At 43.3% G+C, this 15050-nt stretch overlaps 1 protein-coding gene and 1 long non-coding RNA gene across 3 annotated transcripts in view; both read left to right on the forward strand.

The window, feature by feature from the left end:
* The window catches only part of LOC137149554 (uncharacterized), a 47267-nt gene extending 39175 nt beyond the window's left edge, over positions 1 to 8092 (forward strand). Inside the window, exon 3 of the long non-coding RNA XR_010918800.1 lies at positions 7957 to 8092. This is a non-coding gene — a long non-coding RNA (uncharacterized lncRNA). The remainder of the gene's footprint in view (positions 1 to 7956) is intronic.
* Positions 8093 to 9661: 1569 nt separating this feature from the next.
* The window catches only part of GLIS3 (GLIS family zinc finger 3), a 258961-nt gene continuing 253572 nt past the window's right edge, over positions 9662 to 15050 (forward strand). Inside the window, exon 1 of one of the 2 annotated variants that reach the window (XM_067543059.1) lies at positions 9662 to 9970. The gene's annotated coding sequence lies outside the window, so the exon portion shown is untranslated. Of the gene's footprint in view, positions 9971 to 10324; positions 10456 to 15050 lie in introns of those variants that run through there. The other variant, XM_067543058.1, reaches the window with a different exon arrangement.

Here is a 15050-nt window from a genome sequence, read left to right on the forward strand (position 1 = left end):
CAAACCAGTATGCCTCTAGCCTGTTTACAGTATTGGTGCCTGCCAAAGTTAGCATGGAGTGGTGTGGTAATGTGTCCTACTGTGGTGGAAGAAATAAGGCTGCCATCCCTAGGATCCTTTGGGAGAGGATTGCAGATTACTTCCATGAAAGTTTCATCAAGATCTCTCAAGAGGATTCAATGGACATCCTTGTGTACATAAACTGCTCCATGTGCACCCCTGCCTAACTCTACAGGAGAATGAAAAGCAGATCTCTCTCTCTCCTACAAGTAAATTAATGAAAAGTCAATAGCTGTGTGCATCATTGTATGGGAAATACGTTTACACAATTACCTGAGATTCCTTCCCCTGAATCAGGCTCACTTGTATTTGACTGCCAGGACTATGGTGGAATCTTAAACAGGTCCTAGCTGGACCTGCCCAGTGCACATCCCCAATTCTCCTCCTCTTTGTTGTTCAGGGCGGGGCCAGTGACTCAGGCTTCTTGGAAGTATCCATAGTGGTACGTAGGGTCTCCAAGTACGGCATGCAGCTCTTTGTAAAAGCAGCATATTCGTTGGCCTTCTGGTATGCCTGCTGCCATTCCTTTGCTTTCACACAGCACTGCTGCTGGTCCCTCTCATACGCCCTCTCCTGCAGCTCCCATGCAATCTGCTCATAGATGTCATAGGCTGATCCATAGCTGTTACTGCACAGCCTCTTCTCCCCACAGGCCCAGGAGATCCAATATTTCCTGTCCACTCCAGCCCGGAGTGTGTTCAGAGCATGTTGTCAGCATAGTCAGCTGGGTAGTTGCACGCAACAGTAGAGAGCTGCTAGGTGTGCTCATCAAACTGAGAAATCAGGAACAGCCATTTCAAAAATTCATGTTTTTTAAGGAGGGATAGATGGGCTTCTGGTCTCTCTGACACATGGGCAGTGAAATTGATGATTGTGACCAAAGTGATCAGTGTCAGGCATTGTGGGATGGCTGCTGAAGGATGGTTAGAGTTGACATAAGCAATGCAGTGACTACATGTGCACTGCATCGACTTCAATACATCAACTATGGCTCGATGCTGTTCGGGCAGGCGGTGTTACTGCATCACCACAGTGGGGTTCTTACAGCGGTCAGAGACAAATTTTAAGCGTAGACGCATGCACAACTGTCGACACAAGGTCGACACAAGGCGGCTTATTTGATCTAATTTTGTAGTGTAGACTAGGCCTAAGCCTATTTATATTCAGACACACAGACTTGAGAGTCTAGGCCAAATTTTGGTTCCCCATCTTCATTCTCCTATTTGAAAATACATTTGATGCTCATACACAAGCTTTCAGATCCCAAGGTATTAAATATTAACTTTTGATTCCCCAAAGAGTATTGCATTAGTTATCTTGTCAACTGTGTTTTGTTATTCCTGTGCCTTTATATGAGATGTATAACTGAATGCTTGACACTCATGGTCATTAGAGATCTGACCAAACTTGTAGGTGTTCACACCAATGTCAGTCTCATTCCAGTTTAATTAAGTACCTTCTATGAATCTAAAAATCCCCAACAATTTCAGTTGGATACAAGGTCTCATAGGGCTCTTTGTATACTATTAAGCAGCTGCTGTGGTTTTCCCGAAAGGCAACTGCATTTTGTTGAAAAGATTCCTTTGCATGTTTGTGTATAATAGATAATAGGCCTGAATTTTAATGCTGTAACTCCATGTGTCAGCAGGAGTGTTTTCTGTATAAAAACAGTGCAGAATCAGGCTCATAATTTGTCAAGTACTTTATGTGCTTCATGATGAAAGTCTTAGAAAACAAATTAAAAAATACAAATTTTTATAACACAGCTTTCTCTCATGTTGGGTTCTAAATGCATATGTCTTATCTTCCACTGACATGTTGTATTTTGGTGACTTTAAAATTGGGCTTGCATATGAGCGGAAGGGAGAAGAAACTGGCTTTGTTGTAATGAAGCCTAGAAACTACTGGATACTATGGTGATAGGAGTTTTAGAAATCTTACAGAGGTACTCTGAGATAGTGTGTTTGTATTGTAAAGAAGGAGGAGGAAGATGTTTTCTTGGTGGTTACCTAGCAAGACCTTTTATGATGGTATTGTTTGTAAAATTTGGCCAAGTAGATGGAGAATAAAATAGCCAGTTAGTGATCCAAACTCTGTAGCCCTTACACTGTAATTTTTAAGGCAAAACTCTCCTTTAATTAACATAAGGACTGAGTAAGAGCTATAGGCTTTGGCTATTATTTATCAAGCTAAAGAACAAGACCTTGACCTAAGAACTCGCATCTATGGCCTGGTCTACACTGGTGGCTTAATTTGAATTAAAGTCCCCTAATTCGAATTAATTACTCCCACGTCTACACTTGCACATTGTTAATTCGAATTAAGGAGCCTTTAAAATCAAATTAATAAAACCACCTCTGCAAGTGGATTAGCGCCTGAAGCGCATCAGTTAATTCACATTAGTGTGAGTGTGGATGCAATGGGACTTAATTCAAATTAATTGGCCTCCAGACTGTATCCCATGATGCCCCATTTCAATACCCTCCCCCAAAGCAGCCCCGGGAAGATTTAAATCTTCATTTCCTGCGGTGAATGGGTTTAAAATCCAAGCTGCAATCACCCCCCCCCACACACACACACACACAAGAAGTCCTTTTCAGTTTGTCCCTTTAAGATTTGTCCCTTTGAAAGTTTAGCCCTTTAAAGTTTGTCCCTTTGAAAGATTTCACCACCCACCCCCTTCCCAGCGTGGTGAATGCTTTTTAAATGCCAGCAGTCAGAGGAAATTCTTTGCTACATTGTTTCAGTGGCCAATCATGGAAATTGATACTTTCTTAAGAGTTTATTCACAGTGCTACATGTGGATACATTATATCATGCTTTCCATCAGTGAAATGGAAACATTTGTATCACTGTATTAATATACTAACTGACTGTTGTTATTTATCTTACATTCTACAGACACCTGTAGAATCAAAATCAAAGGCAAGCAATATACAGGGGCTGGTAGGGGGAGCATAAAAGGCAAACAGCATACGGTTCTAAAGTAATCCAGGATAAAATGTGATGTATTTGTCACGGACAAAGTGAGAGCATAGTTCAGCTGGCTCCATGTGCCTGCAGCAATGGCGATCGGGGGAGTAAAAAAACAGCATGAAAACTCCATTTCCTGTTTGTTTCGGGGTGGGGGAAGAGGGTGGGGGAAGCCGCGCTGCATCCTGGGATGATGACACTCGTCACAACAGCCTCTATGGTTAGTTGCACTGTGGGATAGCTTCCCACATTGCACTGCTTTCTAATTCGAATTAAGGCTGGCCAGTATGGATGCAAGAAACCAGCACAAACACTGTAGTGTGGACAGTCTGCAGCGCTTTCTATAAATTGCTTTCTGTAATTCGAATTAAGATAATTCAAATTAGTGCTACAGTGTAGACATAGCCTAAGCATGCCCCATTTGTAGGACTAGCTATTAGCTGAAAACAGATCCAGAGATCTTTGGTCACTCAGTCCTGCCCACCTAGGTTATAAAGACCTAAGATCAAGGAACAGGAAGAGGTTTCTGGTTGAGAGCTTCTGGAGCCACAGACAATGGGGAGAAAGCATGTGCACATATCTTCCTCTCAAGCATTTCAGTCTATTTCCTGTGGTGAGACACACAACTTGTTTTCACACTTAAAATGGGGGAATGCAAACCCAGGGTTTTAGAATGGATTTAATCCTGGGTACCTGCTATCCCTTATTTTACACAGGGTGCACGTAAGTCTCTTATCATTTCACCTTAGTTAGTGTAAATGTTATCTGTTACAGAACTACTAATATTGAAACAAATGATAAGATCAGAGATAAAATTAAAGAATTAGACTTAGTGAGGGGGGATTTGATAGCGGCCTTAGTGAGGGGGGAATTGATAGCGGCCTTTAACTACCTGAAATGGGGTTCCAGGGAGGATGGGGCTAGGCTGTTCTCGGTGGTGGCAGATGACAGAACAAGGAGCAACGGTCTCAAGTTGCAGGGCGGGAGGTCTAGGTTGGACATTAGGAAAAAGTTTTTTACTAGGAGGGTGGTGAAGCACTGGAATGGGTTACCTAGGGAGGTGGTGGAATCTCCATCCTTAGAGGTTTTTAAGCTGAGGCTTGACAAAGCCCTGGTTGGGATGATATAGCTGAGGTTAGTCCTGCTTTGAGCAGGGGGTTGGACTAGATGACCTCCTGAGGTCCCTTCCAACTCTAATATTCTATGACTCTATGAATCAGCTAGCAAGATGTTTTTGTGAAGGTGCCACAAACACCTGACAGAGTAAGCAAAGTTTTTTTCAGCTTCGAGAGCAGAATGTTAAGACTTACACCTGTATTACACAGTAAGAACAGCACCCAGGCATCAAAAGCCAGCAAAATCTAAGCCATCTATCACATATCTCTTACCTGGTCCTCTGCTGAGGTAGCACTTCCTCATTTCCCTTTTGCCAGTTTCCTTGTGACTGAAATTAGGGTAACAGAGGTAAAAAATAAAATAGCTTGGGCAAAAGAATTCAACAACAATAATTCACCTCCTCACTGTGTTTCTTCTACCCAGGTCCTCCTCCTGAGGGCTCCACTCTCCTGGTGACTGGTGTATGAGATAAATGACAAAAGGGTCTAAACTAAAAATACCTAACCTTATGCTCTCTGATGGGTACCCAATAAGCTGCTACCCAGTCGCAGTGGGGAATAGTTGAAGAGGGGCTTCCTTCTGATGAAAGCTCCAACCCTAGGTTCCTGAAAGCAATCAGATGCTCTTTTAGTTTTCCCCAAAGTCTGCTTCAAAGCCCAGGGTCATATACTTCAGCCAGAAAATGCTTCAAAGAAAAGTCCCACACATCCCCACAATAAATGAACTCCCCCATCTGGGATTTCTCTTTCCCTGCTCTCTGTTTTTTCTGAGCTATCTGCACACCACAATTCCATGTCTTAGTGGGACAACCAAACCAGTTCACAGATGCTCATGTAGATTCTATTTTTATTTGTATTAAAGCAGTCCCATTAGGTATGGGCTCTCAACAAGGGAGGAAAAAATGCTACTATGGAGAAAATGTGTCTGATGTGTTAGAAACTAGACTAATTTTCTGAAAGGCTATATTAAACCATTTCAGGCTCCTGCTAGCTGTGTGCAATATCCTAATAAATAAAATGAATCAAATATGACTTCTGCCATATGCACATCTACAGTAATGGAACATATATGGAAAATTAGCTTTAAATAGGACCTGACTGACTAAATTGTTGGCTGTTCAGCAGTTAAAGCATTCTGGATATGTTTACCTGTAGATGTGCTAACATGTCTAATTTGGTCAGTATTGAACCAACTTAAATGGCTTGTGTAATACAATGGAGTATTAGGCCAGTCTTTGGGTGTGATGTGGAATAGTGACATATTCCATTTTGCTTCAGATGATATTGTGATCTCTTCTGGGGTGGGAACCATTTCTTCCTAGGTTTATACAGTGTCTATCACAATGAGGCCTCAATGCTTGATGATGCATTGGGGTGCTACTGCAGTATAAATAAATCATAAGGTTTGAAACACTACTGAAAGTAGTGCTAATAGATTCAGATCAGCATCTCTGAAAATCAGGCTCCATTGAATCCTTGGTTTGAAAGAGTGACACTGTATTTTCCTTATATGGGGACACTTTGAAACAGACTAACTTTTTATGAAGGTCAGCTTTGGTTCCTGACAGTCTTGTCAGTGTCTCTTTAGGGTGATGCTCTTTCATTGCAGTTTGACAGGGTACCCATTACCACTTAAGTGTTTGTTCCATTGCTTTTATAGATTTGAGCCATAAATTTAGAGTTTTCTGTTCATCTCTTTATCTGGCACATTTCCTTATTTATAAAAGTTAGTTAATTGTATAAATCTATAATAAACAAATCTGAATTGGCTCCAGTGTAAGACCAGGGATAGTCCTTATGAATTCTTAGTGATGGGATCTAATAAAAATATAACTTAATTGAAAATTCTAGCAAATGGTAACAATAAAAATATAGTTAACACAGCAGATACTGTGAAGTATTTTATTGGGCCAACAAATAAATTCTTCTACGTAATGCTCCTTGAATTGTTCATAGTTTCAAAGTGAAACATATCTTACAAATACTTTCTGTATAAAACCACAAATGTCCTATAGGGTGATTACACTTAGATCTAATCCAGTCACTGCTGGAGCATCCATATACTTAGCAATAAGGAGACTGGATAACAACGTAATTTTATGGGAACTCTTGAGACATCGATATCATAAATTTGCACAGACTCAGGAAGCTTAAAGAAAAGAATATGGAAAGTAAATTTCCAGGCTTCCTTAAATTAATATACAGAAGTAAAAATGAGGCTAGGCTAATGGCAAAAGAGCTTTAGCTCTAAGTAGGTCCTACAAGCTATAGGCTCAAGGCTGGATGAAGGCAATGCAATGTCCTATGCGTAGCATGACATGAACATGGAGCCCCTCCTAGGGTCCTGCTCCTATGCTTTGACTTTGCAATTTGCAATGGTCCCTCTTTCCTTTCAGAGAGGCAGAGGAAATGGCATAGGGCATATTTGCTTGTGTGATTGGGCTGGGCCTATTGCATGGCCACCTATAGCATCCTCTGCTTAGATAGAATAGGCAGGGCCTATAGAGTAGTGGACCTTGATGTTAACACCCATTGAGATAATGGGGCAATTCACTTCTCTCTGAGCTACTGTTTCAGGCTCTCAGGAGACTCAGGCATACATAATTACATTGGTTACACAAAGCTTACATTTTCAAGCTTTTCTTCACAATCATGAGGGATAATAATTTACTTTTCATTTTGAACAAAAGCTGCAGTTCTGTCATAATGACATGATTCAAGGAGCTGGGCCCCTAGACACAGGTGTGCTCCATCCCTCCAAGTGTGCTACATTGTTCTCTGCTGAAACAGACAGCCAACGTTTGTGGTTGGTAAAATGTCAGAGAAGAACATAGTATTTTTCATTCTTTTAAACTTTATTTTTCAAATTCCAACAGCATGCTCTCTATAAGAACTAGTCTTCTCCTTAATGTCAGTGGATATAGAAAAAATACAAAATATTGTACAAAAGACTGGCCGTGCTGATCTGACAACAGAATTTGGCCCAAAGTCTGTAAATAGAGGAGATTTCAAATACCAGTACTTCAGTGATACTATAATGTGATGAGTGCACAGTACATACACATAGGAGCACACAGGACTCTTGCAGAGCACTCCTCAGTACAAACTATGCATAACTTCCTGCTGGGCAAGCCCCAGAAGGAGATAGATACTGGCTCTGGGGTAAGTTAATTCTTTCAGGTGCGAGACTGCCCAGATACTGAGGTGTTTTAACAACCCCTCCATTCCTTTCTCTCAGGGAATGAGTAGCAAAGCTATGCATAGGGAAGTGAACTCGAGCCTTCTGTGCATTCCCATTGTCAGGGGAGTCAGTCTTCGCTCCTACAGTCACACAGGCTATGGGAGTTACTACAGGCTCTTCCATGGACATTAAAAGGTGAAAGGGAGTGAGGCTCAGGAGTTCTGGGAACAGAGACTGAAGTTTATTTCCTAGTCTCACTCACTTCAGGGTTACAAACAGTTAATTTCCTGGTCATGTGACAGGGTTTTTAACCACTGTCTCCAGTGGCTACCCTTGCTGTTTTTCTTAAAACCTCTGCTTCTAAAGCCAAGCGGCCTTAGGCCCAGTCCTACACCTATGGATGGCAACAGCAGTACTCTCACTGCTTTCTATTGGTGTAGGATCAAGCCCTCAGTTACCATCGGAACTTCCAGTGACTTCAAGGGTGTGAGGATTTCACATCATTATTCCAATTGTCTGTCCAGGCCTAAGAGAGAGAAATTAGAACATAGATTTTTTTTAAAAAAGCAAACCTCTTTTAAAGATCTGAATTAGTGTTTTCATACATAGTTATGCTGTGCTGTTAAGGTCCGATATCGCTGAAACTTCTAGGACTACAAGCAAATATTGTGTCTCATTGGAAATCTGGGCATCTCCTCTTTCCGAAGATTTAAGGCTCCACTTTCTGTCTCTGAAATGTGATATATTAAAGCTTAAACCTGTCTCTGATATGGGATTGTACACTGCCTGTCCTGGGTCTTCAGCCAACATAATTTTTGGGTGCAAATTCCACATTTGGGGGCAGGGGAGGGAAACATTTCTCCAGATATTTATGTTGTAAGGGCAGGTGTTGGCACTGCTGAGCAGTTTGGAATGTTAGAGGTAGCCCTGGTGAAGATAGAGGAGTGAGCAGTGTGCTAGTGGTGATATATTTAGTGGGCATAGTGCATAGGAGGAGGCCATAAGGACACGACAAATGCAATTTATTACATAGCTTTGCAGTTCATGGCTCATTAAGGGGCTTGATTCATCCCTGTAGGTGCAGAATTTACCACCTCCACTGTCTGTGGAGCCAGCTGCATCCGCAGTACCACAGCTGCCCTTTCTTGGGAATTCTATTTAGAGCAGATCCCATTACTAGGACTATCCCTGGACTTCTGTCTGATACAGTGTCCCCATGATCCACAGAAGCTGATTTAGTGCTTCTCTAAGGGGCTACCCATCCTAGGATAAAGTGTATTTTAAAAACGTTTAAAAGACTAGTGAAGGCCAGACAAAGTGCATTTTAACAGATGTTCTGTTAGCTGGGCCCGTTCATATTGATGTGTTAGTATGCCTTTTATCCTGCTCTAGACTGACTCTAATACACACTGACACTACACCCCTCCTCGAGGGCTGTGCCCACTTCCTAAGCTGTGTTTGCCTTCTCTGTCCTCCACACCACACTACTGCACAGCCTGGTTCCACTGGCTAACCCAAGAAGTGAAACAAGCCTGGTGTGTAGGTGTGGGTATGTAGTATAATATGAAGAGAATTTCATCCAATATCCGGGCTCCATTGAGAATCTGAACCAGAATCAAATTTCGCAGCTGGCTCTAGTTCTTTAATGGGCTGAACCATAATCCTGGGGGCAAATACTCCTCAACTCTTTTGGGAGAGGTGATCAGAAATCCAGACTGAGCATTTGTTTGGTCCTTTGTGTGGGATGACTGGGCTTTTCATGTTCTCTTTCTCAGTGCTTCCAGAACCAGGAAGCAGTGCAGAGGGGTTACATGGAAACAGATCTACCCCTACTCCCACCCAATCAAGTACAACCATAATTTATAAAGAATGCCCAGGAAGGCAGGGAAGTGGCACCAGCCTGTCAGTCGCCTAGTTTCTCTTTCCCTAGTTTCTCTTTCTTTCGGTGTGTGTGAATCAGAAGAGTGCGGAGGGGGAGAGAGACACTCTGCCTTTGAATTAACCAACCGGCTGACCAGGAGTTACCCGCCCCCCTGCCTCCTCCCTTCCTAGGCTCTGGCAGTGCACTCGGGAAGCTGCTGGCTGGCTAGCGGCCCTTAAAGCAATCACTCTTCCCCCCACCCCCCCCCTTCCCTTTACTGCAATCCCCCTGTCCACATAGTACTGATACAACGAGCCGAGAGCACGGGCAGCCCAATTCCTGGCGCTTGCAGCCAGCAGCAGCTTGGACCCTGCCTTGCCCAGACAAGCCTGGACAGACAGCACCTCTCCCATCCCAGGAACACAGTTACAGCAGTGAGCTAGCAAGGTCATCCTCCCAACCAAACGAGTCAACGTCATCTTCTTCACCTGTGGACACTGACTGCGGGACACGGCAGTGAGAGGGGAGCCCCTCACCTTTCATAAAACCCAGATTTCCCCGAAAGCAACTCTCCCAACTCCTCTCCTTGTATGTCTCGTCCCGAGCAAGCCCTGATGGAAACTGCTCAGGCTCAAGTGTGTTTGAAGGAAACCAAAGTTGCTCTTCTGTGCTGAGCTCTCCTCGCACGTAGGTGCTGTCATTCTGGCTGAGAGGACAGGCAGGCTCTGCCTGGAGAAGGATATGCACCCTGGGCTTTGTTGTGGAGAACCTGGTTACCGGGTAAGTCGATGCTGCCATGGGGACTTTGCTTGCAGGTGCAGGCAACAACAGTAAAAGCTGACCTTGTCCTCACCTACCATCCAACCAAGCTAAGAGACGCACGTTAGCAAAAGCAGCACGGCACCAGCAGCAACCCTGGGGAAGCTCAAACTGTTTTGTACACACATTTCCCCCCTCCCCTTCTTCAGGGGAAGCGTGTTTAAGAGGGAAAGGTAGAGTGTGCTTTACTTCTCAGCTGAGAGGTAGACCGAGCACAGCTTCCCCCCTGGAATGTAAAATGTGCTCCGTGGCTGTATGTACATAACGGCAATGTGCTTTTAGCGGGCAGGGGATTGGTGCGAGATTGCCGGGCAAGAGGCGGCGGCGAAGGGTTAATTGACGAGAGATGAGGCTCGTGAGCTCTTGCAGGCAAAGCAAAGGCTTAGTCGCTTGTCAACTAGTAACTAGTGTAAACTTTAGACCTAAGAAACGGGGGAATGACTGACGTGAGTAATGCTGGCTCAAAAATACTCTGTATATATGTTAGGCAATGAAGTGTTCATTATGGATAGTTTAAGTGTAGGTGCGATATAGATTCGTTTTAGAGAGAGCGTGTGTGTGTGTGTGCGTGTGTGTGTGCGTGTGCGCGCGCGGAAATAAATAGAAATGCTGGAGTTGGTGCATGTACACACCGAACAATTATATGTGAGCCCCTCCAACGCAGTGGTTTGGTCAGCTCTCCAGCAAATACGCTTTAAAATGTTATGCATGCCTAGTGTCAAATATTATTCACGTCTCGTTCCCACTGTAAGGGGTCTCAGCTCCAGTCCTATAAATTACTTGGTGTTTTTTCTGCAAACTGTCCAGACTGCCTTTGGAAAGCATGAGTCTGCAGCGCTCTTCTCTCAGGCTTTCCAATCTGTGTGTGCGTGTGTGTGTGTGTGTGTTTAAAATCGTTTGTGGTGAAGTTACTCCGAAGTTACTCACTTAATTGAGAAGTCTGCTGTAGGAGATGGAGAAATAACAATGTCTGGAAAGTTGGGACACGTATTCTCTCCGGGAGATTTGTCATCGTGTTGATGACTCACCGAGACAGATCCCTTGAGGAGGAATTTATGAACTGTGGCAAGAAAAGGAATGTTTGATGCACTCCCCTGCGTTTGTTTTGCGGTCAGAAAATAGAGTAAAGCACTTCGTTGGTATTGAAAGTGCCTCGTATTTCCCCCGTGGCAGCTGACCGATCCCTGTAAGATCTCCATGTAGCCGATGCATTTAGTACTGGATTAGCATACACCTGGGGACCGGCTAGTTTTTTCTAAGCACGTTGCAGTTTCTGCTGTACGGAAATGCCGTATTCAGAGCATCCCAGAAAGGACAGGAGACACCCCACGTGTCTGTGTAGATGTGGCCCTCCGCGCAGCGGTGTGAATCCACCTGAGAGGTCATGGCAGTTTACCTGGGCGCCTTCCCTCCTTTAAGCCAGCCGCAGAGGCGAGTTCAAGGCTGAGCTCCGGTACTTGGTTTACTCCTCGGCAGCCAGCAGTCCTAGGGGGCCGCGGGTGGGGAGCTGAGCCGCGGCTCGTGGCTGTAGCTCTGCTTGGACCCTCCCTGCTGCTGTCTCGGCAGGGTGGGGAGCTGGGGATAGTCCCGGCACCCACCCCCAGTCACGCAAGCCGGGGCACTGCCCTTCTCCTCCAGCAGGGGACAGTAGCAATGGGGGCCGAGACGTTCCTAGCCCACTCCAGCCCTGGGGCTGCTCCCCCTCCAGCAGGGAGGAGTGGGAGCTGAGGAAGGGGTCGATAGTTCAGCTGCCATCCAGAGTCCAGGGATGAACGGCCGGTGGCACACATTGCACGAATGGTTTTAGGAACCATGGGGCAGCAGCTGGTCAAAACAGAGGGACAGTTACTTTGGGAGCTTTCTTGAATGTTCTCCAGAAAAAAAGGCAAAATCTTGAAAAGCTTCTCCCATCTCTCAAAGCCAAATTCTGGCCCTTCCACACAGCAGACAAACCCTGCTTTCTCTCCAGATGATAGAAATCTTCCTCTTCAAAACAAAACAAAACAAAAAACCCGCAGCAGCAGCACTTTCTGTAGTCCAGATGCAGCCACAAGACTCACTCACACCAAATAAATGCTCACCAAAGTGTCAGTTTAATGTTCAGGGCTTTATGTGTCGCTGGTAATTTCTATTTGTTAAACTTTGCTAAATTGTAATTTCTGTTCCAGGCTTCAACTGGATTTTTTTTCTCCTCTGAGAAATTAAGATAGCTTCTGGTCTTGTTGGGAACTGTTAACTCTTTAATTAAAAGCTTTGGAAAGAGAAAGTATCTCCATTGCTATTTTTCCTCAATATCTTTCATCATTGCATTAGCTACAGTGAGAGATTTAGTACAAAGGGGTGCCAATAGTACCTGTGATTCTACCACACACTCATCTAAGCCTGTGCTGAGTAGTTCTAGATCAGTGGTTTTCAATTTGTTCTCCATGGACACCTGGAGTCCGCAGACTACATCTAAAGGGTTGGTGAAAGGTGACTATGAAAATAAGTTCAGATCCCAGAAAAGGCATTCTGTTTTTCTGATCAATCAAAAATGTGTGAATACGCCACTACAGGTCAAAACCGGAAGTGTTATCATAGAAGCCTAGAGTTTAGCCTCTTTGTCATACTGAGTCAAATGCGTGCTGAGCACATGCAACATTTATTAATTGAATTCTGTTCAATCAGTTTTCAGACTGACTTCTATGGTAGGAGACCACGGACCACAGGATGAATTTCCAAAGGGGTCTGCACCTCCATTTGAAAATTTGTAGGGGTCCACAAATGGCAAAAGGTTGAAAACCTCTGGTCTAGATGACATGATGGCTACAGTATACACAGTCTCTGTTGTTCTGTCTGCACTGGCTCTCACCATAGCTATCTCTGGTGGTTGACCGTGGAAGAGTGGGGGGAAAAAGACAGTGTAAAAGCTAATGGGACTGTGAATGGCGAGTATAGACTTTTCACATGAGTATGGATTTGCAGGACGGGGCCTGTGGCTGTTGCTTCTCCACATCAGAGATCCACACTCTGCTCACTATAAGTATGTTTGGAATTAGGTGTCAGACATAGTCCTGCTTAAAACTGCAGAACCTGACTAGATAAGTTTTCAGACATGTAATTAGCACAATGTGAGCTCTAATGTGAAAAGGGTTTTAGAGAATAAGACCTGCTGTGGGGTTCGGGTACTTTCTTCAGTACTTTATTTTATTTTCTTGTAATGATTGTATCAGTTTAGAATGGAGTCTGAAAGCTAGGAGGCCAGATTTTATTCTTGGGGTACATCACCCTGGGACAAATTCTGGGTTATTTCAGATTCATACTGGTGTGAATGAGAGAATTCTGCTCTGGGTATTTTAAAATCATTTTTATTCAAATTAATACTTAAATGAATTGATGTAATTTAAATGTCACTTGTTGTCATGGACAAGTTCCTACCATTTAAGGAGGAGAAATTTGGATTTCAGCCTTTAATAGTGACTTAATAGCAATATCATTGTATGATCCTTGAACTATAACCGGATAACTGTAGAAAGGCCTTTATCCCAACTTCCAGTTCATAGCACACATCCTCATATATTAAGGAAAATCAACTGTTATGATTGTGCCTACTCTAGGTTAAATCTTGGCCTCAGCAGCATCTGTGACATAGAAACTGCAGGAGCCTGCAAGGCCCACTTGGACTCTGCAGCCTCTGTTGCTTCAGTGGAAGAAATCAACAACTGGAGGCAGTCCAGTCCCTCCCCCTTGTCAGGATGAGTCCAGCATTCCACCCAAAGTGACTAGTCTGGCCATCAGTCCTTGGAGATGGTGTGAAGGAGGGTATTGACTTCTCAGCACTTCAGTGAGGGCAATGTATGTAGTTTCTGACTGACTGATGGCTGTGATAGACTGAATGGGGCCATATTACCTGAAAATCTCTTCTGGCTGACAACTTCAAGATAAAATGGACAGTTAAGAGGAAAACAGGGAACCTTGTACGGCGAAGAGCAGTGTTATTGTCAGAGAGGGAACTAACCAATTTGAGTGGCCATCATGACAGCTTCGTCCCCTTCCAATAACCCCTTACACAAACATGAGTGTGATTTTTTTTTTTTTTTTTTTTTTTTTTTTTTTTTAAGAACTGTGCAGAGAAGATAGTAGGGAGAGAGTCTGGAGGAAGTTCAGTCTGTGAGTGGTGGGGAGTTTAGAGACAGGGTGCTGGAAGGCTGCATCCCTAGAAGAGCAGAGTTTTATGGTTGTGGTGTGTTATCTGAGGAATGTGGTGGTTGTTTCAGTGGTGAGGTGTGTGTCTCTGGATGGAGGAGTAGAGAATAGTGACTGTTAGATGACTTCACTTCGTCTTCTTGCTTTTGTGGATTTGTGTTAGGTATGTTATGTACAGAGCAATCTTAATTCACACTTCATGTAGTGGTTTTATGTATTAATATTTTTGTCAAGAAATCTTTAAGCCTGGTTAATAATAATTAGTATCCTTGTTGCTTTTTTAAAAAAGAAATGCAATGCAAAAAATGCATAAAATAAGATTAAACATCTGAATATCTCCAGAGAAAAGACACTTCAGAAAGGAGCAGTCTTTTTTCTGAGTATCTTCTGAATAATGAATGATCTTTTCTAGAGTACCATAAGAACTGAAACAGAGTGAGTCAAAGAGCATAGGATTATGAACCCATTGTGAGGACACTGTGGTATAGGATCACTCTTTCATAAACTCTGAAAGTTCATTATTTCTGATTATTTAAGTTAGATCCATAAAATATTATTTACATATTCTCTTATAGGGACCCAGACTTGCACCTCTTACTCAAGCAAAACTACTATTGACTTCATTGGGAATGTTTTCCTAAATACAGATTATAGGATCAAATTGTACAGGTGAGATTTTCAAAGACACAGCATTAGTCTAACTCTACTTCTATTGAAGTCAATGAGAGTTTTACCTTCCCATAAGACTACCCTCAATGTATTATATACTGCATACGCATCCCATAGTAGGGGGCACAGATATTTATGAATTCATGTTTTGTTTCTCTCTATGAAGGAATTGATTCAGTTTTTCCAA

The sequence above is a fragment of the Emydura macquarii genome, unplaced genomic scaffold, assembly GCF_026122565.2.
Source record: "Emydura macquarii macquarii isolate MOO-44397 ecotype Brisbane River unplaced genomic scaffold, CSIRO-AGI_Emac_v2 contig_767, whole genome shotgun sequence".
Lineage (NCBI taxonomy): Eukaryota > Metazoa > Chordata > Testudines > Chelidae > Emydura > Emydura macquarii.